Source organism: Dendrobates tinctorius, unplaced genomic scaffold (assembly GCF_039654945.1).
Source record: "Dendrobates tinctorius isolate UK_male_01 unplaced genomic scaffold, ASM3965494v1 ptg000133l, whole genome shotgun sequence".
Taxonomy (NCBI): domain Eukaryota; kingdom Metazoa; phylum Chordata; class Amphibia; order Anura; family Dendrobatidae; genus Dendrobates; species Dendrobates tinctorius.
In genome coordinates, this window is record NW_027361801.1 from 13,249,701 (window position 1) to 13,276,573 (window position 26,873).

At 43.4% G+C, this 26,873-nt stretch overlaps 1 protein-coding gene across 4 annotated transcripts in view; it reads left to right on the forward strand.

Moving 5' to 3' along the window:
- The window catches only part of DOCK11 (dedicator of cytokinesis 11), a 481,846-nt gene that overhangs the window by 354,014 nt on the left and 100,959 nt on the right, over nt 1–26,873 (forward strand). The gene's annotated exons all lie outside the window — the stretch shown is intronic.

Here is a 26,873-nt window from a genome sequence, read left to right on the forward strand (position 1 = left end):
AGTGCCGCCCTGGGTTGCGTGGGCGCGTCGAAGGTGGAGGTGAGCTCCCTGTGGTCCATCCGGTGCAGGCTTCGGCCGCCTGACGCCGTGTGAGGGCTGTTTCCGGATCGGTCCTCCACACATACAAGGTGATCAGTGACGCGCCCGTGAACCAGAAGTGCTTCTACTTAACTTCTAGAGGGACCGGGGAGCTGCATTGTGGATGGGGAAGTGAAGGGGCATGACCAGGCCTACTTAATCCGGCAGCATGCAGCAGCGGTGTGCCGGTGGAATGTCTTCCCCAAGAGACGTCGAGGAGCACCCACCGCTAAAAAGGGGGACGCCGAACGACACAGAATTGGCAGCAATAGTGGTTGCTCTAGAGGCAGTGACACCATGGATGTCAGAAATGAATGGAGTTGCCAGTCATCTGTAACCTACAAATCACGCGCTGGTACCCTGTTAACAAGCTTCAGATGGTGAGTGCATATGGTGATCCCCTGGTAAGCTGAATCCCCCTTCTGTTTCTATGTATTCCAAGGTAGAGAAGTCTGTTAAAACCAAGCCCAGACGGTGTGCTTTATGTACAGAGACCCAGCCTGAAGCTTATCTTAAAACGCTGTGTCAGTCGTGTATATGCCAGTCCCTGGAGGAAGAAGCTCCTAAGGGTACTTATGATCTTAAAACATTTATCAGAAAGAAGATTAGGAACTCCCTTAAGTGGAAAACTCATAGTAAGCCTAGCTGCATAAAATCTGACTCAGGATATAGCCTGTCAGCAAGAGGACAGCAAATGGAATCTGTAGAATCCTCCTTGTCTTCATCTTCCTCAGATGAGGAGGGCAGGTCTTGTATCCCTATTGAGATTGTGGATGCTTTGGTGAGATCAGTCCGTTCCACCATAGGGATGGCTGACCAGAAAGGGCCCATGTCTGCTCAGGACCTGATATTCACAAACTTAGGCCATAGGAATCAGAAATCCTTTCCTGTGATTGACATGGTTAAAAACCTTGTGAAGAGGGAATGGGAGAAGCAGGACAGTCGGGGGTTCCTGCCATCCTCCTCAAAACGTAAATACGCCTTTCATGATGATATGTTAGCAGAAAGTCCCTAAAGTCGATGCTGCAATAGCCTCTTCATCAAAACGGTCAGCATTGCCCCTAGAAGATGGAGGTCTCCTAACGGATCCATCTAATAGAAAGGCAGAAATGTTTCTAAATCAGACCTGGGAGTCGTCGGCCGGAGCATTTAAACTGGCTGTTGCGAGCACCTATACCGCCAGGTCGATGATGGTCTGGCTAGACTAGCTGGAGAACCAGATTCGATCTGGAATGCCTAGGGACAAGTTGCTGAACTCGTCCCTACAAATCCGTGGAGGGGCAGTCTATCTGGCGGATTCTTCTGTCGACTCATTGCGGTTAGCTGCCAGGTCTGCGGGTTTGTCCAATGCTGCCCACCGAGCCCTCTGGTTGAAGAGGTGGAAGGGGGATGCACACGCTAAGACCAAATTGTTTGCCATTCCATGTCGGGGTGAGTACTTGTTTGGCCCTGTGCTGGATGAGATGCTCGCAAAAGCAGGTGATAGGAAAAAAGGGTTTCCTAAACTATATACCCTTACTTTCAGGAACACCGTTAGGAGACGGTCATCTTTCCAGAGGAAGTATAGAAACCGAGACTGGGAGCCAGCGGAGCCGAAACAGAAAGGTGCCTACTTCGGTGGGGCCTCATTGTCCAAATATAGGCGCAAGTATCGCTAGCCATGATCTCCTGGTGGGGGGGTAGGCTGAAATTTTTCTTTAAACAATGGGTCCGTATAACATCTAACACCTGGATCCTCGATATAGTTTCATCTTGGCTAAAATTGGAGTTACAGAATATTACTTCGGACTCCTTTATATTATTATTATTATTTATTTATAAAGCACCATTGGTTTCATGGTGCTGTACATGTTAACAACCTTCAGAGATTCCCCTGATCGACAATGGGCCCTGGAACTGGAAATTCTGCAGTTGATAGATAAACGGGTCCTAGTTGAGATTCCTGGGGGCCAGGAGGGGAGAGGGTTTTATTCTCCTCTTTATAACCATTATTAATTTGCGGAAGCTAATTTCCTTCTTATGATCTCATACTTTTAAAATGGAGTCTATAAGATCTGCAGCCAAGCTTCTGTTTCCCAGGTGCTTCATGACAGTTCTGGACCTAAAAGATGCTTATTACCACCTGCCTATATACCAATACCACCAACAGTACCTTAGAGTGGTGGAATGGCTGGGCGATCAGGTTAGACACTTTCAGTTCGCCGATATGCCATTTGGTCTGTCCATGGCACCACGTGTATTCACCAAGGGGATGGCAGCGGTGATGGCCCATTTAAGAGAACAGGATACCCTGGTCATCCTGTACCTGGATGATTTCCTTATAGTAGGGAGGTCGGCCACACAGTGTAGTACCCAGTTGAACCATATAATATCATCTCTACAGGGTCTTGAATGGAAAATCTGGAAAAATCAAGACACTTCCCCTCGACCCTGCAAAGGTTCATCGGTCTCCTTCTGGATTCGGTAGCTCAACGTTGCTTTCTTCCACAGGTCAAAAGTCTAAGCATCATCCACAAAATCGGGAAGATAATAGACAAACCAGATCTCTCCTTGATGGATGCAATATTCTTGCTAGGTTCTCTGACATCTTGTATGCTGGCCGTGCAGTGGGCCCAATTCCACACCAGGGCTTTACAGAACGAGGTGCTCGGGGCAGAAAGGAGATTGCAGGGTCACCTCGAAGGAAAAATGCGGTTGTCAGTCGACACTGTGGACAACCTATTCTGGTATCAAAACCCACTACATCTGTCCAAAGGGGTTCAGTGGGAGATAAAACCCGACATTATAGTCACAACAGATGCCAGTCCCTCAGGGTGGGGAGCTCATGTGGGAGACAGACTAGCCCAGGGGAAGTGAAAGACCAGGGAGGCACAGGGTTCTTCAAACCTGAAGGAACTAAGGGCGGTCAAGTATGCGCTTCTTGAGTTTCTACCGATCCTGCAGGACACCCATGTACAAGTACACACCGACAACACTACTGTTGTGGCCTATTTGAATCGGCAGGTTATAGTCACTAATGTCCACCTCAGACGACTTACTCACACTGGCAGAAAATCACCTCCATTCCCTGTCGGCACTTCACATCAGAGGGGAACACAATATTCAGGCAGACTATCTCAGTCGACACTCTTTACGCCAGGGGGAATGGTCCCTAGACCGACGGATTTTCAGACAGAACGGTTATGGGGCCTCCCGGACATAGACCTTTTCGCCACAAGGAGCAACAGACAGGTCAGGAGGTTTGCGTCCCTTCAGGCTTCAGACCAGCCAGAAGTGATAGACTCCCTTCAAGTCCGGTGGGATTATACTCTTGCCTACGCATTCCCTCCAATGTGTCTGATTCCGCTAATGTTCAGGAAAATCAGAAACGAGGAAGCAAGTGTAGTTTTGATCGCCCCCTTCAGGCCCAAGAGTCCTTGGTTTTCTTGGCTGAGGGCAATGTCTGTGACCAACCCTTGGGTGCTGCCAATGAGCCCGGGGCTTCTCTCTCAAGGCCCATTCTGTCATCCCTAGATGGAAGGTTTCCACTTGACGACGTGGAATTTGAGAGGGAGCTGCTGAGGCGTAGAGGGTTTTCAGAAGCCCTAGTCACCACATTGCTGAAGAGTAGAAAGGAGGTTACCACAAAAATTTATTATAAGACTTGGAGGAGGTGTTTGTTATTCCACTCAGCTCCCCTGTTGGACCAGGTTCCAACTCTGGCAATTCTGGAATTTTTGCAGAAGGGCTGAGGGTTGGGGTTATCTGTTAACAACCTTAGAGTACAGGTCTTTGCTCTAGGCGCACACTATATAATGTAACAGGGGACAGGTGGGTCACTAGATTTATAAAAGCCTGTGAATGTGATGACCCAGTGCGTATTCCTACGTTAGCTCCGTGGGATTTGAACCTTGTACTAGACACCTTAACAGGTCCCCCCTTCGAAACCTTAAATGCTGTCTCTGTTAAAATTCTGACCCTCAAAACAGCTTTGTTAGTAGCCTTAACTTCTGCAAGACGAGTCAGTGATATTCAGGCACTATCGGTAGATGCTCCATTTTTCATGATTTATCAGGATAAGAGAGTTCTGAAACCGGACCCGGCTCATTTACCAAAAGTCACGTCTAGATTTCATAGGAGTCAAGAAATTTATTTACCATCCTTCTTTGATAGCCTTTTTACAGTGCAAAAACAAAGATATCATACTTTAGACGTCAGAAGAGTTGTGCTGGAGTACTTAGAGAGGACTCTCTTGGAGGCAGAGTAGGGCCTTGTTTGTCTTCTTTCAGGGCAGAAAGAAGGGGACGGGTGCCACCAAGTACACTCGCCCAGTGGATAAGAGATGCGATCTGCCTTGCCATTTCAGCTAAAGGGGAAACCCCAAAAGAGGAAATGAGAGCTCATTCATCGCGCGCCATGGCATCCTCCTGGGCTGAAACGGCAGATGTCTCCAATGATTAGATTTGTAAGGTGGCAACGTGGTCTTCACCTTCCACATTTTATAAATACTACCATCTTGACCTATCATCCACCTCTAGTCTAGACTTCGGGCGATTAGTTCTTAATGCTGTGGACCCTCCCAGGTGACAGTCTCTGAAAGTCTCTCAGTAGGGTGCTGTCGTGGTGATCAGAAAACCGGATATTACTTACCGGTAATAGGATTTTACGGAGTCCATGACAGCACCCACACATTCCTCCCATAATTATTCACTTGGCTTCCTGCACTCTGAAGGGAAGTGTATTATAATTTTCTCACTCTTTAGAGGTGATGGTATTTTGTGATGTAAATATGATGATTATTGTGTACTAATCCGGCTGGCGGTTCCTCTCATACTCTGAAACACAACTGAGGAGGCGAGAGGGACCTCCCCCTTTTAACCTGTAGGTTCCCTGTCCTGGTGGGCAGATCCGCTCTCTCTCAGTAGGGTGCTGACGTGGATTCCGTAAAATCCTATTACCGGTAAGTAATTTTCGGTTTTTTTTTAAACACTTCAGGATACTATCAAAATACCCCCTAATATTAATACTTTACGCAGATCACCTAATTTGTACCTATAGCTAATTTTTCCAGTGAACATTTATACAGCATATCTATAAATTAAATTGGAATTACTGTAAAGTAAAAAAAAAAACTCTGGACGGTGAACCTTCTTGTTACAAGTTTCTTCTATGCACTATATGACCTTTTTTAATGAGGGAAATGTCTGCAGACAACTTACGTAATGGTATGTGGTTTTAAACTGAGAAGGAAAAACCCCAACTACAGTCTTAAAGGAAGTAAGTTAGATAGCCAGAAAAATAAGTTAAAAATATGCTTACCAGTGAAATGTTTCAAAAGCTTGCATGGAAACTTGCATCAAAACCACTTGATAGAGTGTAAAATTTAAAGTAGGTAATTAGGAAGACGATTGGACTCATGACCCATACGTAAAAGAGAAGGAGAGGGAAGCCTTTTGCCCCACTGCCTCGTCTGATGGGACCAGGATTTTGGTCCTCTTCACTCAAAGTTGGCCTCTGAAGTTATATAGGCAGCAGCATTAAATCTGATATCTCCACAGCACAGGGAAGGCATTGTTTAGACTTACTGCTGTGTTCCTCATGCCACTGTGGTTGTCATTGAGATGCAGTAAGACCAGTATGCAAGTCCTATCAGAGGAGGCATTGAAAGCAAAACAGTGCACATCAGATAGGATAACTATATATGAAAAATGTATATTAACATTTCATTGCCACGATGAAAGGCTGCTTTAACCCTCTTCAATTTGCCACTCTTGCCTACCTTTTCTTTTTTTTTTATCAGCGAGAAGAGCTATAAAAATTAGCAATGTATAAAATATAGCTATTACATGCATCAACGGAGCAGCATTTACAGTTTTACATCACTGATCACTCAGAAACAGGCAACAAACACAGCTCAGCTCTGCACTGCCAAACTCCGTTGAGGATGAGTGCAGCAGAGTTGAGCTCTGTTAGAAACTAGATAATGATGTAAAACCGCAAAGCAGCTATAATGATAAAGATGGCATAAGATAACATTGGTCAGGCAGGGTGCACACAGGATAGAGGGAGGGTCTGCAGTACTTAGGAGAAGCAGGGTGCTACTGGGAAATAAAGAAAAAACAGAACCATTTTATTGAAAAGTAGAGGATTAGATTGAAAATACATAAAAAAGGCAAGTAGGCGCACTTGCTAACTCAGTGGGAAGATCCTAGAAATAGACCAGAAATGCAGAAATACTGCTTGAAACAGCCAAAAAAAGAATGGTGTAATATATATATGTATATATATATCAGTATCCAAATAACTACACATATATTTCACGTAGGTGCACGTCACACAAGAACAAAATAGTATCTCACATATACAACAATCATGTATTAAGGCTATATCAACATATTATAAAGCGATATTGCTTATCCAAATATCGGAGGTTCTATGCCTATTACATAGTAAAGATACTTTCTGAAAATCTCATTATTAGTAGTTATACAGGTAAATATAGAGACTCCATTTAGAAATAATAAGGGTGTGTGCACACGCTGCGGATTCTGCTGCAGATCCACAGCGGTTTTAGTCCTGCGGGTCCACAGCAGTTTCTGCTGCATTGTACAGTACCCTTTTAGCCTATGGAAAATGAAATCCGCAGTGCACACTGTGCAGATTTGCTGCGGTTTCAAAACCACAGCATGTCAATAATTTGTGCGGATTCTGCAGCGGTTTACCACCTGCTCCATGACAGGTGGCAAACCGCAGGCTAAACCGCACAAAAACTGCAGATAAACTGCAGGTCTTTTGACCTGCGGATTTACCTGCGGTTTTTCTCAAATCCGCGTGGAAAATTCTGCAGAGCAATCCGCAGCATGTGCACACACCCTAAAGGGTAAGTACCTATTAGTTGTATCCAGGAAACACACCAGCCAGATTCCCAACATGCGTTTCGTATATCTGGCTTCCTCAGCAGTATTTCCAGTCTAGTTCTAGGATCGTCTCACTGATTTAGCAAGTGTGGCCATTTTCTTTTTTTTAATGTACAAGTATTTTCAATAAAATGTATCACTTTTATAATGGCAGCATAGACTTTTGGTTCTCTTTTTTCTTTATGATTTTTTGAGTTGCTACATTCAAAGTACATAAGTATTTTTGACCAGTAGGTTAAACTGGAACATGTTGTGAATGCTACTGAGAAATAAAGTTATAGCGCTGTAAGAATGGGACTGCCCAATTCAGCTATGTGCCGCTGTAGGCACAGAGGGGCAGATATAGATGAAAAAAGAAACAAAGGTCCAAGAAAGAAATATACAGGCTGTATATTAACATTGATTGTGAAAAATAATGACATTAAAGATTATTTCCACAAAGAGGTTGTTTAGTCACATCTTGGTCATAGAAGCGGTGTTTTATGGAAACCCTGCATTAGAAAGTCGTTTTATGAAGAGGACTCCTGTTTATATGTTCTATTAGGGGACATGGACTTCATGTGGTCTTATTTAAACATCTATGAATGATTTTGCATTCATGAAAAACTAGTAGCACATGAGTGATTTCCAGACAGGCCAAATGTCTGGCTGGCGATGTCAACTTTAACCTAATGAGTATCTGTAGAAATTCTTTCTCACATGAGCAAGTCTTACGTTGGGCTGCTGACTGTGTTAATATTGGATAGCATGTGGAACAATGTTATTTAATATGGCTGTTTAGATGAGCTTATAGGTTTTTTTTTTCTGAGTGTCCATGTATACAGAGTCCGGTATCAGAGTATTTCTGATGTTTGACTTTGATATGTGATCATGTCCTAAAATGGACACTGTACATGTAAATCAATTGCAGCATCCACTATTCTCTTAGATTTTTCGAATGAGAATCGTCAGAACTTGGTCTATTTGCATTTTGCACCAACCAGCGTGTGTGTGACTATCTACAGGTTTCTTAGGTCAGCCCAAGGATGCAGTGTATTCTCATAAGAGTACAGCTCCTACAAGGACATGGACTACATTTGGCAGAGTCTGTATACAGTTTAAAGTGCTAGAGTGAAATTATGTTTATTGTGGTTTAGTATGTTATCTTTTATTTGATTATACAAATACAAACTCTTTGACTACTCATAGTCAGAGAAACATACAAACATTTTTTTCCCTGGAGAATTAGCATCACGTAGCCTACAACTGAGGACCGAAAATTATACACCACTTATCATATCTCCAGCAGAAGGTAGCCATATATAGTTTTTAAATCAAGTCCAAGAAATTCATACAGCACTCACCAGGTAATTTTCATATTACTTTTATTCCATAATAAAAAAAAAATCCATGATCATTCTAACATTGTGAGAAGGAGCTCCAAGTCTATTGCCCCAATGATCATGGAATCTTTTATTATGGAATACAAGTAATATGAAAATTACCTGGTAAGTGTCGTATGTGTTTTCTGGACTTTAATGAAAAACTATATGGTTATTTGTTCTGGCAATTCTTGGATACTCAGCACCACCTGTTCAGATTGGATCTGTTTACTCCATTGGGGTATTAGAAGGTATAGTACCGAACTTGGAATCTTTACAAGGATTGTAGTCATATATAGTGCTGTGTATACATTTTCGGCTTGGGTGGGAAATATGCTTCAAATTAGTGATGAGTCCAAAAATAGAAATGTTAACAGTTTATTTTCTCAATTAACAAAATACAAATTGAATAAACAAAAGAGAAATCTAAATCAAATTAATATATAATTAATATATGACCCTTCGCCTTCAAAAGAGCATCAATGCTCACATGCAGTTTTTGAAGGAACTCGGCAGAGAGTTGTTTCAAACATCTTTGAGAAGTAACCACAGATCTTCTGTGGATGTTGCTTGTGTAAATCCTACTGTCTCTTCCCTTAATCCCAGACAGGCTCAATGATGTTGAGATTAGGACTCTAAAGGGGCCATACGAGACAGAAGGATTTGCACAAGCCTACATCCACAGAAGGTCTGTGGCTTGCTCTCCAAGATATTTGGAACAACCTCCCTGCCCATTTCCTTCAAAAACTGTGTGCAAGTGTACCTAGGAGAATTGATACTTTTATGCTGTTTTGGAGACAAAGCAAGGTCACACCAAATATTGATTTTATTTACATTTCTCTTTTTTGTTCATTCACTTTGTGTTTTGAAATTGATAAATAGAAACTATTATTACTTCTATTTTGAAAGCATTCTTACTTAGCAGCAATTATTACACACCTGCCTGAAACTTTTGCACAGTACTGTATATGCAGGCAATCACCATTAGGTTGGTTTCAGGTTCATTTTTAAAATGCAAATGTTAAGCAGCATTCTTGATTAGATCTTTATCAGTGTTTGGTCCATGTGTCAGTTTTTACCATCAGTGTTTCATCCATTTTCTCAAATGCAAAAATGTTCAAAACCTGTGAAGGTTTCTTAAGTCTGTCAGTCCCCAAACTGAAATTGAACTATTAGAGTTTCACATAATTGACAGTCCCTATTAAAATCACACTTGTACTTTAGATTTTAGTAAATTTGTTGTGTAGAAAAAGTTTTATTACATATGTAAACGCGGGGAGGGAGGGGGGTGGCTTTGGTGCACCGTTGGCATGGCCAAGTTCTCGGTGCACAGCTCCAAACCTTAAATTACCCTCCTCCACTCCTCACCTTATGATGGTTGACAGCACTCACTTTGGAGCGTTGCTTATTCTAAATCCCCAGCTCTACGCATACTGACAGTGCAGCAGTCAACAGTAAACATAGTGTAAGTCCTATCTGCAGTGGCCACTCGCCACTATGTGCAATAGAATCACAAAGCAATGAGTGGACAATGCTAACAGGAAATAGAGGTGAGAATGCGCAAAATGTCATTGTGTATGCACTTTCATGTTCCTCTCTTAGTAGTTGAAGAAAAAGGCGGCATTTTAAAGGATGAATCGGGCCTATAGAATTAAAGAGTATAATTTGCGTCATGACTTTGATCATAATTGGACATGTTTTGTTTTTGTTTTCTTTTTTGGACAACCGATCAGCAAAACGGCACCATTAACTATAATGGGTAAATTTTCTATACATTAAAAACAGACATTAAAATCAGACTTGTGAAAGAAAATAGTTTCAGCATAATCTAAACACAAAAACTATTCTAACTGTGAAAGGTCCATTCTCCATGGCATTAGTGTCCCAGCAATCGGTCTGCAAATTTCATTACTAAGGCCGGGGTCACACTAGAGTGAAATACGGATGAGTGAGAGGCGTTAAAACCACGCTTTACACACGGACAAATGATTCTCTATGGGGCAGCTCCCATCAGCCGTATATTTCTCGTCCGTATTCTACGGTCCTTGCCAATCGCAGCATGCTGTGATTGTCAGCGTACTACGCCCGTAGTACGCCAATGCAAGTCTATGGGTGCGCAAAAAATACGCATTACACTCGGACCACACCTGTGACTTGTGAGAAATATGCAGGTCTTTTGGCAGGTGACAGGAAATGGCCAATCCATCATCAGGAAGCTTAGACATGCTAATTAGCTCAAAAAGCGCTCCAAGCATCCAGGAAGTACGCCTCCACGGAGTCCTGCAGCGTCATGGCACCATACTTCCTCAATGTGGAGATGCTGATTGTACTAGTGCAGGAGCGCCCGGAAATCTGGGACCAACGTGATGCCCATTATGCCAACTGGGCAAAAAAGGAAGCGTCATGGAGGCACATATGTCGCTAGATGTTCCACGATTTTGGTGATCGGCCACGTGAGGAGCAGCAGCAAATGAGTAAGTACAACCCAAAAATTGTTTAAAATTACCTCACATCAAAAAAGGCATTTAGAATCAGCCCCCCCCTTCCTGTGCTTGGCCTTTTTGCCTCATGAGGCGTGTAGATTTTTATGTGATCCATTGTTTTACACTGACATAATTTCGCCCAGGCCTCAAGCTCCTCATCCTCCTAGCCAACCAAGTTATTAAGTGTAGTTACTTGACCCCTGAACTATTGTGACCCTGTGTATCTGGCCTAGATGCCCCAATTATATATGCCACCCTGGGTAGAAAGCACACCCTAGAAGGCCACATGCCTAGGCTACTTGTAGCAAATTTTAGCAAGCAAATATGTGCAATTTAGAATATTTCCTGTCACATTGCAGTGGAAGATGTGATGAGATGCTGGCGCAGCATCCGCGACCAATACAGGTGGGAAGGTCAGCAGCGGGCCAGGAGTGGTGATGCGGGCCACACAAAGCGAAAATATATTTATTATGATCGCCTCTCCTTCCTCGCTCCAATTCTGGATCTGAGGCTGTAAGTAGATACCTCACACCACATTACACAGATACTTTACAGGGACAAAACTAATGTTTAGAATTTTGGCTCTGTTCGATTTCATAACAGAACTCAGTCCAACCTTACGGAGAGAGAAACTGGCTCAGATATAGAGGCCATAATTGATCCTGTGGCTGGAGGAGAAGAGGTGGCTGGCCCATCTTCTCCCCCTACAAGAAGCATGGGTGAAGAGTCCTCTCTGGAAAACCCAGTGCCTGCACCACAAACCCCACCACCAGGACTACATCCACAAGCAGGACCGTCTGCTGCAGCACCATCCGCCATACAGGAGGAGCAGGGCAACATCAGCACCAGCCCAACTGCCCAGATCCAGGGCTCCCCACAGCCTGCTGGACCATCCCGGCGAGGAAGAAGGCGCCAGATCCCTGCCCAAGATACCCGTACCAATGTTGACACATTGGTACTGAACTATCTGGCTAGAGTCAATAATGATGATGGCGAGGAGGCGTACTCACGCAGCCTGGCCCGCTATCTTCTGGCCCTTTCCCATGAGGTGAGGCTACGTATTTGAGGATGTTTTCAGATCCTGCTTGATGCAAGCACACACCCCAATACCCCATATGAGTTATTTGAATATCTGGAGAGGTGGCAGCTTTCCCCAAGGAATCTGATGTGCCTTAGACACCCCACACACATGCTTGCTCAAGCAGGCTCTGAGGATCCTCAAATACGTGGGCCAACACCTCACCCCCTTCCTCCCCCTACCCAACCTTTCCCACAGCAGCCACATATGTTTGCCTCTAGCCAACCTCACCAATATGGCCACTTGTTCCCACCCAGTGTTGGAGGCTGGTCCCAACCTGTTTGGGGATGACATGGCTATTTTGATGGGTATGAGCCACGGGCCTACCAGCCCCAACAAGAGGCCCCTCTACATTTTCAGTCAGCCCAGTACCCACAACAATCCCAGGAGGCAGTACACTACCCACATCATGGGCAACAGTATGCCCCCACACAGGGCGATGGCCAAGTTGGCCAAAGTAGCCAGCAGCAAACACAGGCTGGTCTTCCGGCTTCTCCTCCCCCGACCTACCAAAATTTGTAATGTAGCCATTTTGGTCTTGCATAATGGTTTTGTTGTATTTTTGTTTTTATGAAAATGTTTTGTTTCTAAATTTTCACATCTGCAAAAAGGCCACTTTGGGCCATTGCCACATTTATCATATGGCAATAATATGTTTAAAAAAAAAAAAAAAAAAGGCAAAAGTAAACATTTGTCTATTACATTTTACGTCTCTGTCTCAATTATAAAAAAGGTGTCAGTATACTAACATACGCTTACCAAGGCAATTAAACAGTCAGAGAATCATAAGGCTGCGTGCACACGCTGCGGATTCCGCTGCGTTTCCGCAGCGTTTTTGGCCGCTGCGGACCCGCAGCAGTTTTAGCTGCGGTGTACAGTACCATTCAAATGAATGGGAATAAAAAACCGCAGTGCCGACGCTGCGGAAAAATCCGCGCGGATTTGCTGCGGTTTTGAATCCGCAGAAAGAATTGCATGTCAATTCTTTCTGCGGAAACCGCTGCGGGTTCTTATCTCCACCATTTTGGAGATAGTGAATCCGCAGGACCAAACCGCAGGCAAAACCGCAGATAATCCGCAGGTCTTTGGACCTGCGGATTATCTGCGGTTTTTGCAAAATCCGTGCGGATTAATCCGCAGCGGATTCCGCAGCGTGTGCACGTACCCTTAGGGGTTTAAATATATATATTTACACAGACATAAACAAAAAAATTATAACATAGACACAGCATGCTCTTGCCAAGAAGTTTCCCCCTCAGGTGACGTAAAATAATTTGTGAAAATATCACGCACTTTGAGCCCAGAGAGTGGTCTACATTGAGGGTTGATGGGTGGTCTCGTCCTACGCACATTGTCCGACCCACGCACAACACCAGCAGAGGAGGAACAATCATGTATCCTGGTGAAGTTATGAAGAACGACACATGCTTTGATAACTTCATTCACATTTTGTTCACTCAGCTGAATGGCAGACTGTAGGACCCGCCATTTGGCACAAAGAATGCCAAAGGAACACTCCACCAGTCGCCGAGCACGTGATAGGCGCAAGTTAAAAATTCTGCACCGGTGGTCCAGGTTGCGCCGGAGAAATGGCCTCATGACATTGCGCGTTAACTGAAACGCCTCATCTGCCACAAGGACATAAGAGACTGATTCTTGAGTGGAGCCTGGTAGCTGGCATGGTGGGGGTAGATCCCACTGGTTGGTGCGTAGCCGCCGACCCATAATGGAAGTATTGAAGACTCGAGAGTCTCCCGTCCTTCCATAGGCCCCAATGTCGACAATTATAAACTTGTATTGTGGGTCGGCCAGAGCCGACAATACAACAGAAAAGTATTGTGTATAATTGAAGAATTGTGAGCCAGAGTTTGGCGGCTTAATCACCCGGATATATTTCCCATCAAGGGCCCCAATAGAATTAGGAAACTGGCATTCCTCCTCAAAGTCCCTTGTTATCCTCAACCAGTCTTCCATCCTGGGCTCGGGCATGACGAGTTGATGGAGTCTTGACCATATTTGACTACATGTTGACCTGACTATGCCAGAAATGGTAGATCTTCCAATGAGAAACTCATGGTGGAGGGCGGCATAAGACAGGCCAGTGGACAGGAAGCTGAAGAACAACAGAAATGGAACATTTTACAAGGGAAAAATTATAAGAATACCAGCTACATACATACCAAACTTTTTTTTGTTTCATATGTACTAACACACATATATTTTCTAGCATAATGACTACGTGATATTCAGTACATATTACACATAACATTTTGGTATGCAAGTTTAAATATATGTGGACTAAGATGAGGGCAATAAAATTATTCTCTAAACCAAAACAAAGAATACATTGGGCAACACATCATGAACATAGAGAATGTGGTTGTGTAGTATATACCGCAATGTGAGGAGAAGTCGCTCCTTTGCAGATATAGCTTTGCGCATCCTTGTGTTCTGAAAGGTGATGCCAGAGCGCAGTGTCTCCAAGAGTAGATCAAATGTTGCAAGGCTCATGCGACAGTATTGGTAACATTTTTCCGGATGACCCTGCAGAGAAGAATAGAGAGACAAACTCAGCAAGCATATGGGTATCATTCTTCATAAAAGAAATAAAGTATTATATCACATGAAATCACATATTGATACCCCAAATAATGGACAAAAATAAGGACTGATCGCAATAATGCATATAAACCACAACCAAAAAAGAAAAAAAAAACGATCATCAAGTCCAGAATCATCAAATGTATAAATATTTTATTGGATTAATTACAAATATGGTAGCCAGTATAGGATGGTACACACCAAAGTGCTATGTGCAGTTAACAGACAAACAAACAAATGGGATGCAGGTGTCTTAAATAGAAAAGAAAATATCCTTTTTCTATATAGAAAGTGGCTAAACACCACTTAAATTAGTGGTGGTCGCTGTCTTCATTCCCACTTTGCCGCTACCTCCCTCGTGGCCTGGCGATTTGAACTCGGTATGTACTGTGAGTTACAGGGCTTTATCTCTGTTGATACTATATTGATAATATGCTTTAATAATTGCCGCTTGGGCGGTATAATTAATCTTTTTCATGCAAAAATATCTGAGGGAATGTCTATTATATATTTTACTAATTTAAGTGGTGTTTAGCCACTTTCTATATAGAAAAGGGATATTTTCTTTTCTATTTAACCCCTTCCTGACATCCGACGTACTATCCCGTCCATGGGACCCGGGCCCCTATGCCCATGGACGGGATAGTACGTCTACCGCGATCAGCGGCGCCCACGTGGTGAGCGCCGCTGATCGCGGCCGGGTGTCAGCTGATTATCACAGCTGACACCCGGCACAATGTGTCAGGGGCAGTCATGGACCGCCCCGACACGTTAACCCTTTGCACACCGCGATCAAACATGATCGCGGTGTACCGGGGGTTAAAGGGAAGCATCGGCAGGGAGGGGGCTCCCTCCGTGCTTCCCTGAGCCCCCCACGGCAGCGCAATGTGCAGCGCTGCTGCGGGGGGCTCCTTTCCTGCAGGCCCCCGAATCCAAGATGGCGACGGGGGCCTTCGGGGGGCCTGCAGGAAGCTGGCTTCCTCAGTGCCTGCAAAGCGCAGGCATGAGGAAGCCTTCTGCACTGCCTGTGACAGATCGCTGATCTGTCACAGTGATCTTTGATGTGACAGATCAGCGATCTGTCACAGGACAGTGATGTCCCACCTGGGACTATTTAATAAAGTTAAAAAAAAATTAAAAAAAGTGTTAAAATAATTTTTAAAAAATCGCCAAATAAATTAGAAAAAAAAAAAAATATTCCCCCAAATAAATCCATTTTTTGGAAATAAAAAAAACCAAACAATAAAAGTACACATATTAGGTATTGCCGCGTCCGTAACGATCCGCCCTATAAAACTGTCCCATTAGTTAACCCCTTTAGCGAACCCCTTAAAAAATAAAAATAAAAAACGAAGCAAAAAATAATGATTTATTATCATACTGCCAAACAAAAAGTGTAATAACGCGATCAAAAAGACGCATATGCCATGGTACCGCTGAAAACGTCATCTTGTCCCGCAAAAAACGAGCCGCCACACAGCATCATCAGCGAAAAAATAAGTTATTTTTTATATAAAATAGTTTTCATTGCATAAAAGCGCCAAATCATAAAAAAAGACATAATTGAGGTATCGCTGTAACCGTACTGACCCGAAGAATAAAACCGCTTTATCAATTTTACCGTACGCGGAATGGTGTAAACGCACCCCCCCAAAAGAAATTCATGAAACTCTGGTTTTTGATCATTCTGCGTCCCAAAAATCAGAATAAAAAGCGATCAAAAAATGTCACGTGCCCGAAAATGGTACCAATAAAAACGTCAACTCGTCCCGCAAAAAATAAGACCTCACATGACTCGGTGGGTCAAGATACGGAAAAATTATAGCTCTCAATATGTGGTGATGCAAAAACTATTTTTACAATAAAAAGCGTCTTTTAGCGTGCGACATCTGCCAAATATAAAAACCCGCCATAAATAGAAAATCAAACCCCCCGTTATCACCCCATTAGTTAGGGAAAAATAATAAATTTAAAAAAATGTATTTCCATTTTTCCATTAGAGTTAGGGCTAGGGTTAGGGTTAGGGCTGAGATTAGGGTTAGGGGTGTGTTGGGGTTCGGGTTGGAGTTAGAATTGGGGGTTTCCACTGTTTGGGCACATCAGGGGCTCTCCAAATGCAACATGGCGTCTGATCTCAATTCCAGCCAATTCTGAGTTGAAAAAGTCAAATGGTGCTCCTTCCCTTCCAAGCTCTGCCATGCGCCCAAACAGTGTTTTACCCCCACATGTAGGGTATCAGCCTACTCAGGACAAATTGAAAAACAATTTTTGGGGTCCAATTTCTCCTGTTACCCTTAGGAAAATAAAAAATTGGGGGCAAAAATATCATTTTTGCGGAAAAAAAATGATTTTTTTATTTTCACGTCCGAGCGTTATAAACTTCTGTGAAGCACTTGGGGGTTCAAAGTGCTCACCACACATCTAGATAAGTTCCGTGGGGGGTCTAGTGTCCAAAATGGGGTCACTTTTGGGGAGTTTCAATAGTTTAGGTACATCAGGGGCTCTCCAAACGCACATGACACCCGCAGACCATTCCATCAAAGTCTGCATTCCAAAACGTCACTGCTTCCCTTCCGAGCCCCAACGTGTGTCCATACAGTAGTTTTCTCCCACATATGGGGTGTCAGCGTACTCATGACAAATTGGACAACAACTTTTGCGGTCCAATTTCTCCTGTTACCCTTGGGAAAATGAAAAAATTGGGGACTAATTGATCATGTTTGTGGAAAAAATACGATTTTTTTATTTTCATGCCCGGGCATTATAAACTTCTGTGAAGCCCTTGGGGGTTCAAAGTGCTCACCACACATCTAGATAAGTTCCTTAGGGGGTCTAGTTTTCAAAATGGGGTCATTTGTGGGGGGTTTCCACTGTTTAGGTACATTAGGGGCTCTCCAAAGGCAACATGACACCCGCAGACCATTCCATCAAAGTCTGCATTCCAAAACGTCACTACTTCCCTTCCGAGCCCCGACGTGTGCCCATACAGTAGTTTTCTCCCACATATGGGGTATCAGCATACTCAGGACAAATTGGACAACAACTTTTGGGGTCCAATTTCTCCTGGTACCCTTGGGAAAATAAAAAAATTGTGACTAAAAGATCATGTTTGTGGAAAAAATACGAATTTTTTATTTTCACGCCCGGGCGTTATAAACTTCTGTGAAGCACTGGGGGGTTCAAAGTGCTCACCACACATCTAGATAAGTTCCTTGGGGGGTCTAGTTTACAAAATGGTGTCATTTGTGGGGGGGTTTCCACTGTTTAGGTACATCAGGGGTTTTCCAATCGCGACATGGTGTCCGATCTCAATTCCAGCCAAAAACGTCAAATGGTGCTGCTTCCCTTCCGAGCTCTGCCATGCGCCCAAATAGTGGTTTACCCCCACATGTGGGGTATCAGCGTACTCAGGACAAATTGCACAATAACTTTTAGGGTCCTGTTACCCTTGGAAACATAAGAATTGAGGGTGAAAAGATCATTTTTGTGGAAAAAATATGATTTTTTAATTGTACCGCTGTACGTTATAAACTTCTGTAAAGCCCTTGTGGGTTCAAAGTTCTCACCACATATCTAGATAAGTTCCTTGGGGGGTCTAGTTTCCAAAATGGGGTCACTTGTAGGGGGTTTCCACTGTTTAGGTATATCAGGGACTCTCCAAACGTGACATGGCGTCCGATCTGAATTCCAGCCAATTTTGCATTGAAAAAGTCAAACAGCGCTCCTTCCATTCTGAACTCTGCCATGCGCCGAAACAGTCGTTCCCCCCCACATATCAGGTATCAGCGTACTCAGGACAAATTGCACAATAACATTTGCAGTCCAATTTCTCCTGTTACCCTTGGTAAAATAAAAAAAATTGAACCTGAAGTTTTTTTTTGTGAAAAAAAGTTAGATGTTCATTTTTTTTAAATATTCAAAAACATTCGTGTGACGCACCTAAAGGGTTAGTAAACTTCTTGAATGTGGTTTTGAGCACCTTAAGGGGTGCAGTTTTTAAAATGGTGTCACTTTTGGGTATTTTCTATCATATAGACCCCTCAAAGTGGCTTCAAATGTGATGTGGTCCTAAAAATAAAATGGTGTTGTAAAAATGAGAAATCGCTGGTCAACTTTTAACCCTTATAATTTCCTAAGAAAAAAAATTGTTGGTTCCAAAATTGTGCTGATGTAAAGTAAACATGTGGGAAATGTTAGTTATCAAGTTTTTTTTGTGCCGTATCTCTGTGATTTAAGGGCATAAAAATTCAAAGTTGGAAAATTGCGAAATTTTCAAAATTTTCGCCAAATTTCCGTTTTTCTCACAAATAAACGCAAGTTATTTGAATGAAATTTTACCACTAACATGAAGTACAATATGTATTGAGAAAACATTGTCAGAATCACCGGGATCCATGCAAGCGTTCCAGAGTTATGACCTCATAAAGGTACAGTGGTCAGAATTGTAAAAATTGGCCCAGTCATGAGCGTGCAAACCACCCTTGGGGGTGAAGGGGTTAAGACAGCACACCTGCGTCCCGTTTGTTTGTCTGTTAACTGCACATAGCACTTTGGTGTGTACCACCCTATACTGGCTACCGTATTTGTAATTAATCCAATAAAATATTTATGTATTTGATGATTCTGGACTTGATGATCGTTTTTTTTTTCTTTTTTGGTTGTGGTTTAGAGAAGAATAGAGGCGGTGAAAATGACGCCGCTGCCTCAAAAGTGGATGGACCCACATGCGTCTCCGCCTCCGCGGATCCACTATCACTGGGTATGGGTGACCAAAGTGGCGTGACAAAAGCCAGTTGAAGAGAACCTCTTCAGTTGTCTGCCATATTGCACATACAACACCAACACACCTAGTCAAGGCAAAGTCACAAATGGACAGAATGGAGGCAGCCACCTGATCCAGAGCCAATAAATAGGGTGCAGGCTAATTAATTAAATAGTTAGCAGGCCTCAAAACTGTTAAATGTCCATTTTGCAAGCCTGCGAGAAAATCTCGGCATACGGATGCTTACATGCGCAAAATACGCGACCACACCTTGATTACGGATGACATACGGAGCACTATTTAGGGGACATTTCTCCGTATTACGCATGTAAAATACAGACCGTATTTTGCGTCGCTTAGTGTGACCCTGGCCTTACTGTTCTTGTAGACTTGAGAGCAAGGAATTGCAACAAGCAGACATCAAATGCTGTTATGGATATTTATTAAGCGACTAAAGCTTCTGTTTTGCTCAAATATTTGTGATTTTTTAATATTATACTTTGCTCTAGCCAAATTTGTTTTTAAAATAGAGGTAAAGTAGAGGAAGGGAGAAGGAATGGGCCTCGTAACAGATTGAGGCTGCGTTCAAACATAGCGTTTTTTTCGCGCTTTCGCAGCGGTTTTTACAGCGCGATTTAGCCACGAAAATGCGAAAAAACAGCATCCCATGCAATCCTATGGGATTCCGCAATGCTGTGCTAATCCGCAGCATGCTCATTAATTTGCGGAATCGCGGCGATTCTGCACCCATAGGATTGCATTGTTCTGCTTACCGTACTTTCCGCATGTGGCTGTGCCCACCATGCGAACAGTAAGAAGAACATTTGCGGATGGTACCCACGGTCCGGAGGAGAGAGACTGTCCTCCGGGCTCTGGATAACATATCCCTGTAAAAAATAGAATTAAAATAAAAAAATCGGGTTGTATTCACCTTCCGGCGTCCCGCGCAGCGATACACGCGGCAGCTCCCGTTCCCAGTAATGCATTGCGATGACCTTTGGTGACATCGCGTCTCGCGATGCTGTAGCGATCTCGCGAGACCGCGACGTCATCAAAGGTCATGGCCGCAATGCATCACTGGGAACGGGACCTGTCGGAGCATCGTGGAGGCCTGGGGATGCTGCGCGGGACGTCGGAAGGTGAATATAACCAGATTTATTATTTTTTTAATTATTTTTAACATTAGATCTTTTACTATTGATGCTGCATAGGCAGCCTCAATAGTAAAACGTTGGTCGCACTCGTCAAACACTATGTTTGACGAGTGTGACCAACCTGTCAATCGGTTTTCCTAGCGATGCTACAGATCGCTTGGAAAACGCTAGCATTCTGCAAGCTAATTACGCTTGCAAATCGCTAGTTTTTCTGCGGGAAAATTGCGGGATTTTAGAATGCGATTTTCCTGCGGAATGGAATTCCGGAATTCTCGCGGTAACTTCCGCTGGAGTTCTGCAACGTGTGAACTTAGCCTTAAAAGTCAGAATCTGAACCTGCCATAACTTAAACCGCAAATCTACTTCTTGCTGAGGTCACAAATGATCACATATGGATAAAAATGGGTTTGAGTGGAACTTGTGTGATTTAAATGGAAACTTTCACCCATTTCATGATGCCCAAATTACAGGCAGGGCCGCCATCAGGGCATTACTACTCTTACTGGTGTAAGGGGCCCAATGAGCAGTAAAAAAGGAGGAGGGGCCCGCACTGCCTGAGACACGGTAGCAGAGTGTCTGACCCAGTCCTGACCATCCTGTTTTGCTTCAGTCAGCGTTAGTCATCTTTATTTGCTAACACAGCTGCACGCACATGCAGGATGTATAAACACAGCCCTGCATGGTGCGTGTCTGTGATTGGCTGTGAGCTGCTTCTCACTGCTTTGTGGACCTGCTCTTCGGCTCCAGTGACGAGAGGTTTCCCTGTGTGTTCAGAGTGGTGCATAGAGTCCATGGCAATGATCAAGAAAGGGAAGCGGTGGGCAGAGCCTGGTATGTAGGGGAATGAGACAGTACTGAGGAGAGGGGTAATGGGACAAGCTACTGATGACATGGGAAAAGCTACTGAAGGGAGGTTGATACACGGTACTGGGGAAAGAAGACTAGAGTAATATTCCTGAAGGGAGGGGAGAAACTTGACAGCACTTTCCCCTGTATGGCTGCTAGTCACACACAGGAGCCCTCTCCGTCCTGTAATGCTTCCAGTAGCTCAGTAGTCAGGACGGGGGCGGTGTGCAGGGCTGATAAGAGGGCTCCCTGCGCTGCTGATTCCTAACTACATTACCCCCTCCATTTCCTGTCCTTTATGATGAAGAAAAGAGTGCGTGTATATGTATATATACAGTGCGCATAGTGTGTGTGCAGGCTGTGTGTTGTAATGTGAGTATATATGTGAGCTCCAGTGTATAATATCCCTGGTGATCACTGTTTTACCTGTACACTATATACAGAGCTCTTGTGTATATTGTCACCGGTGATCCCTGTATTACCTGTATGCTGACACTATATACACAGTTCCTGTGCATATTGTCACTGGTGATCATTGTATTACCTGTACACTGACGCTATACTCAGAGCTCCTATGCATAATGTCAAACTATATACAGAGCTCTTATGTATAATGTCACCGGTGATCACTGTATTACCTGTTCATTGACACTTTATACTGAGTGCAGATCTCCTGTGTATAATGTCATGGTGATATTAGTATTGTGTTTTTCTATTATGATCAGTATTTTATTATTCGTTTGTGGTATTATTCAGTCACTATGGTGGTAATATGTGGTCTGGCCATGGTGTGGAGGTATTTTTCCGCAGTACGTGGTGGTATTTGGTCACTATGAGGTGGTAATATGTGATCTGGTCATAATGTGGCAGTATTTCATCCTTGTATGCAGGGCTGTGGAGTCGGTAAGCCAAACCTGCGACTCCGACTCCTCAATTTCCCTTACTCCGACTCCGACTCCCACACATATTGCTTATATTTAAGTGAAAAATTTATTGTAGTACAATGTGAACATCAGACATTTAATCATTTTTATGATCGAATAATCAAGATATTTAGATAGAACATAATATATATTTATTGGAATACAGCATTAGAACACAAAAAACTGTAATAAATTGTAAATATGTAATACACCATGTAATATCGAAAAGTTTGGACACACCTTCTCATTCAAAGAGTTTTCTTTTATTTCATGACTATGAAAATTGTAGATTCATTCTGAAGGCATCAAAACTATGAATTAGCACATGTGGAATTATATAATTAACAAAAAAGTGTGAAACAACTGAAAATATGTCTTATATTCTAGGTTCTTCAAAGAAGCCACGTTCTTTGATTACTGCTTTGCACACTCTTGGCATTCTCTTGATGATGTATATATACAGTCATGGCCAAAAGTATTGACACCCCTGCAATTCTGTCAGATAATATTCAGTTTCTTCCTGAAAATGATTGCAAACACAAATTCTTTGGTATTATTATCTTCATTTAATTTGTCTTAAATGAAAAAACACAAAAGAGAATGAAGCAAAAAGCAAAACATTGATCATTTCACACAAAACTCCAAAAATGGGCCGGACAAAAGTATTGGCACCCTCAGCCTAATACTTGGTTGCACAACCTTTAGCCAAAATAACTGCAACCAACTGCTTCTGGTAACCATCAATGAGTTTCTTACAATGCTCTGCTGGAATTTTAGACCATTCTTCTTTGGCAAACTGCTCCAGGTCCCTGATATTTGAAGGGTGCCTTCTCCAAACTGCCAGTTTTAGATCTCTCCACAGGTGTTCTATGGGATTCAGGTCTGGACTCATTGCTGGCCACCTTAGAAGTCTCCAGTGCTTTCTCTCAAACCATTTTCTAGTGCTTTTTGAAGTGTATTTTGGGTTATTGTCCTGCTGGAAGACCCATGACCTCTGAGGTAGACCCAGCTTTCTCACACTGGGCCCTAAATTATGCTGCAAAATTTGTTGGTAGTCTTCTGACTTCATAATGCCATGCACACGGTCAAGCAGTCCAGTGCCAGAGGCAGCAAAGCAACCCCAAAACATCAGGGAACCTCCGCCATGTTTGACTGTAGGGACCGTGTACTTTTCTTTGAATGCCTCTTTTTTCTCCTGTAAACTCTATGTTGATGCTTTTGCCCTAAAAGCTCTACTTTTGTCTCATCTGACCAGAGAACATTCTTCCAAAATGTTTTAGGCTTTTTCAGGTAAGTTTTGGCAAACTCCAGCCTGGCTTTTTTATGTCTCGGGGTAAGAAGTGGAGTCTTCCTGGGTCTCCTACCATACAGTCCCTTTTCATTCAGATGCCGACGGATAGTACGGGTTGACACCGTTGTACCCTCGGACTGCAGGGCAGCTTGAACTTGTTTGGATGTTAGTGGAGGTTCTTTATCCAACATCCGCACAATCTTGCATTGAAATCTCTTGTCAATTTTTCTTTTCTGGCCACATCTAGAGAGGTTAGCCACAGTGCCATGGGCTTTAAACTTCTTGATGACACTGCGCACGGTAGACACAGGAACATTCAGGTCTTTGGAGATGGACTTGTAGCCTTGATATTGCTCATGCTTCCTCACAATTTGGTTTCTCAAGTCCTCAGACAGTTCTTTGGTCTTCTTTCTTTTCTCCATGCTCAATGTGGTACACACAAGGACACAGGACAGAGGTTGAGTCAACTTTAATCCATGTCAACTGGCTGCAAGTGTGATTTAGTTATTGCCAACACCTGTTAGGTGCCACAAGTAAGTTATAGGTGCTGTTAATTACACAAATTAGAGAAGCATCACATGATTTTTCGAACAGTGCCAATACTTTTGTCCACCCTCTTTGTTATGTTTGATGTGGAATTATATCCAATTTGGCTTTAGGACAATTCTTTTTGTGTTTTTTCATTTAAGACAAATTAAATGAAGATAATAATACCAAAGAATTTGTGTTTGCAATCATTTTCAGGAAGAAACTGAGTATTATCTGACAGAATTGCAGTAGTGTCTATACTTTTGGCCATGACTGTGTATATATATATACACTCACTGGCCACTTTATTAGGTACACCATGCTAGTAAGGGGTTGGACCCCCTTTTGCCTTCAGAACTGCCTCAATTCTTCGTGGCAGAGATTCAACAAGGTGCTGGAAGCATTCCTCAGAGATTTTGGACCATATTGACATGATGGCATCACACAGTTGGCGCAGATTTGTCGGCTGCACATCCCTGATGCGAATCTCCCGTTCCACCTCATCCCAAAGATGCTCTATTGGATTGAGATCTGGTGACTGAGGAGGCCATTTGAGTACAGTGAACTCATTGTCATGTTCAAGAAACCAATCTGAGATGATTCGAGCTTTATGACATGGCGCATTATCCTGCTGAAAGTAGCCATCAGATGTTGGGTACATTGTGGTCATAAAGGGATGGACATGGTCAGCAACAATACTCAGGTAGGCTGTGGCGTTGCAACGATGCTCAATTGGTACCAAGGGGCCCAAAGAGTGCCAAGAAAAAATTCCCCACACCATGACACCACCACCACCAGCCTGAACCGTTGATACAAGGCAGGATGGATCCATGCTTTCATGTTGTTTACGCCAAATTCTGACCCAACCATCCGAATGTCGCAGCAGAAATCGAGACTCATCAGACCAGGCAACGTTTTTCCAATCTTCTACTGTCCAATTTCGATGAGCTTGTGCAAATTGTAGCCTCAGTTTCCTGTTCTTAGCTGAGAGGAGTGGTACCCAGTGTGGTCTTCTGCTGCTGTAGCCCATCTGCCTCAAAGTTCGACGCACTGTGCGTTCAGAGATGCTCTTCTGCCTACCTTGGTTGTAACGGGTGGCAATTTGAGTCACTGTTGCCTTTCTATCAGCTCGAACCAGTCTGCCCATTCTCCTCTGACCTCTGGCATCAACAAGGCATTTCCGGCCACAGAACTGCCGCTCACTGGTTTTTTTTTCTTTTTCGGACCATTCTCTGTAAACCCTAGAGATGGTTGTGCGTGAAAATCCCAGTAGATCAGCAGTTTCTGAAATTCTCAGACCAGCCCTTCTGGCACCAACAATCATGCCACGTTCAAAGGCACTCAAATCACCTTTCTTCCCCATACTGATGCTCGGTTTGAACTGCAGGAGATTGTCTTGACCATGTCTACATGCCTAAATGCACTGAGTTGCCGCCATGTGATTGGCTGATTAGAAATTAAGTCTTAACACACAGTTGGACAGGTGTACCTAATAAAGTGGCCAGTGAGTGTATATATATATATATATATATATATATACTGTATATATACATAGTGTGTGTGTGTGTGTGTATATATATATATATATATATTTATATGAGTGAGTATGTATATATATATACGTGTGTGTGTGTGTGTGTGTGTATATATATACACTCACTGGCCACTTTATTAGGTACACCATGCTAGTAAGGGGTTGGACCCCCTTTTGCCTTCAGAACTGCCTCAATTCTTCGTGGCAGAGATTCAACAAGGTGCTGGAAGCATTCCTCAGAGATTTTGGACCATATTGACATGATGGCATCACACAGTTGGCGCAGATTTGTCGGCTGCACATCCCTGATGCGAATCTCCCGTTCCACCACATCCCAAAGATGCTCTATTGGATTGAGATCTGGTGACTGAGGAGGCCATTTGAGTACAGTAAACTCATTGTCATGTTCAAGAAACCAATCTGAGATGATTCGAGCTTTATGACATGGCGCATTATCCTGCTGAAAGTAGCCATCAGATGTTGGGTACATTGTGGTCATAAAGGGATGGACATGGTCAGCAACAATACTCAGGTAGGCTGTGGCATTGCAACGATGCTCAATTGGTACCAAGGGGCCCAAAGAGTGCCCAGAAAAAATTCCCCACACCATGACACCACCACCACCAGCCTGAACCGTTGATACAAGGCAGGATGGATCCATGCTTTCATGTTGTTTACGCCAAATTCTGACCCTACCATCCGAATGTCGCAGCAGAAATCGAGACTCATCAGACCAGGCAACGTTTTTGCAATCTTCTACTGTCCAATTTCGATGAGCTTGTGCAAATTGTAGCCTCAGTTTCCTGTTCTTAGCTGAGAGGAGTGGTACCCAGTGTGGTCTTCTGCTGCTGTAGCCCATCTGCCTCAAAGTTCGACGCACTGTGCGTTCAGAGATGCTCTTCTGCCTACCTTGGTTGTAACGGGTGGCAATTTGAGTCACTGTTGCCTTTCTATCAGCTCGAACCAGTCTGCCCATTCTCCTCTGACCTCTGGCATCAACATGGCATTTCCGGCCACAGAACTGCCGCTCACTGGATTTTTTTTCTTTTTCGGACCATTCTCTGTAAACCCTAGAGATGGTTGTGCGTGAAAATCCCAGTAGATCAGCAGTTTCTGAAATTCTCAGACCAGCCCTTCTGGCACCAACAATCATGCCACGTTCAAAGGCACTCAAATCACCTTTCTTCCCCATACTGATGCTCGGTTTGAACTGCAGGAGATTGTCTTGACCATGTCTACATGCCTAAATGCACTGAGTTGCCGCCATGTGATTGGCTGATTAGAAATTAAGTCTTAACACACAGTTGGACAGGTGTACCTAATAAAGTGGCCAGTGAG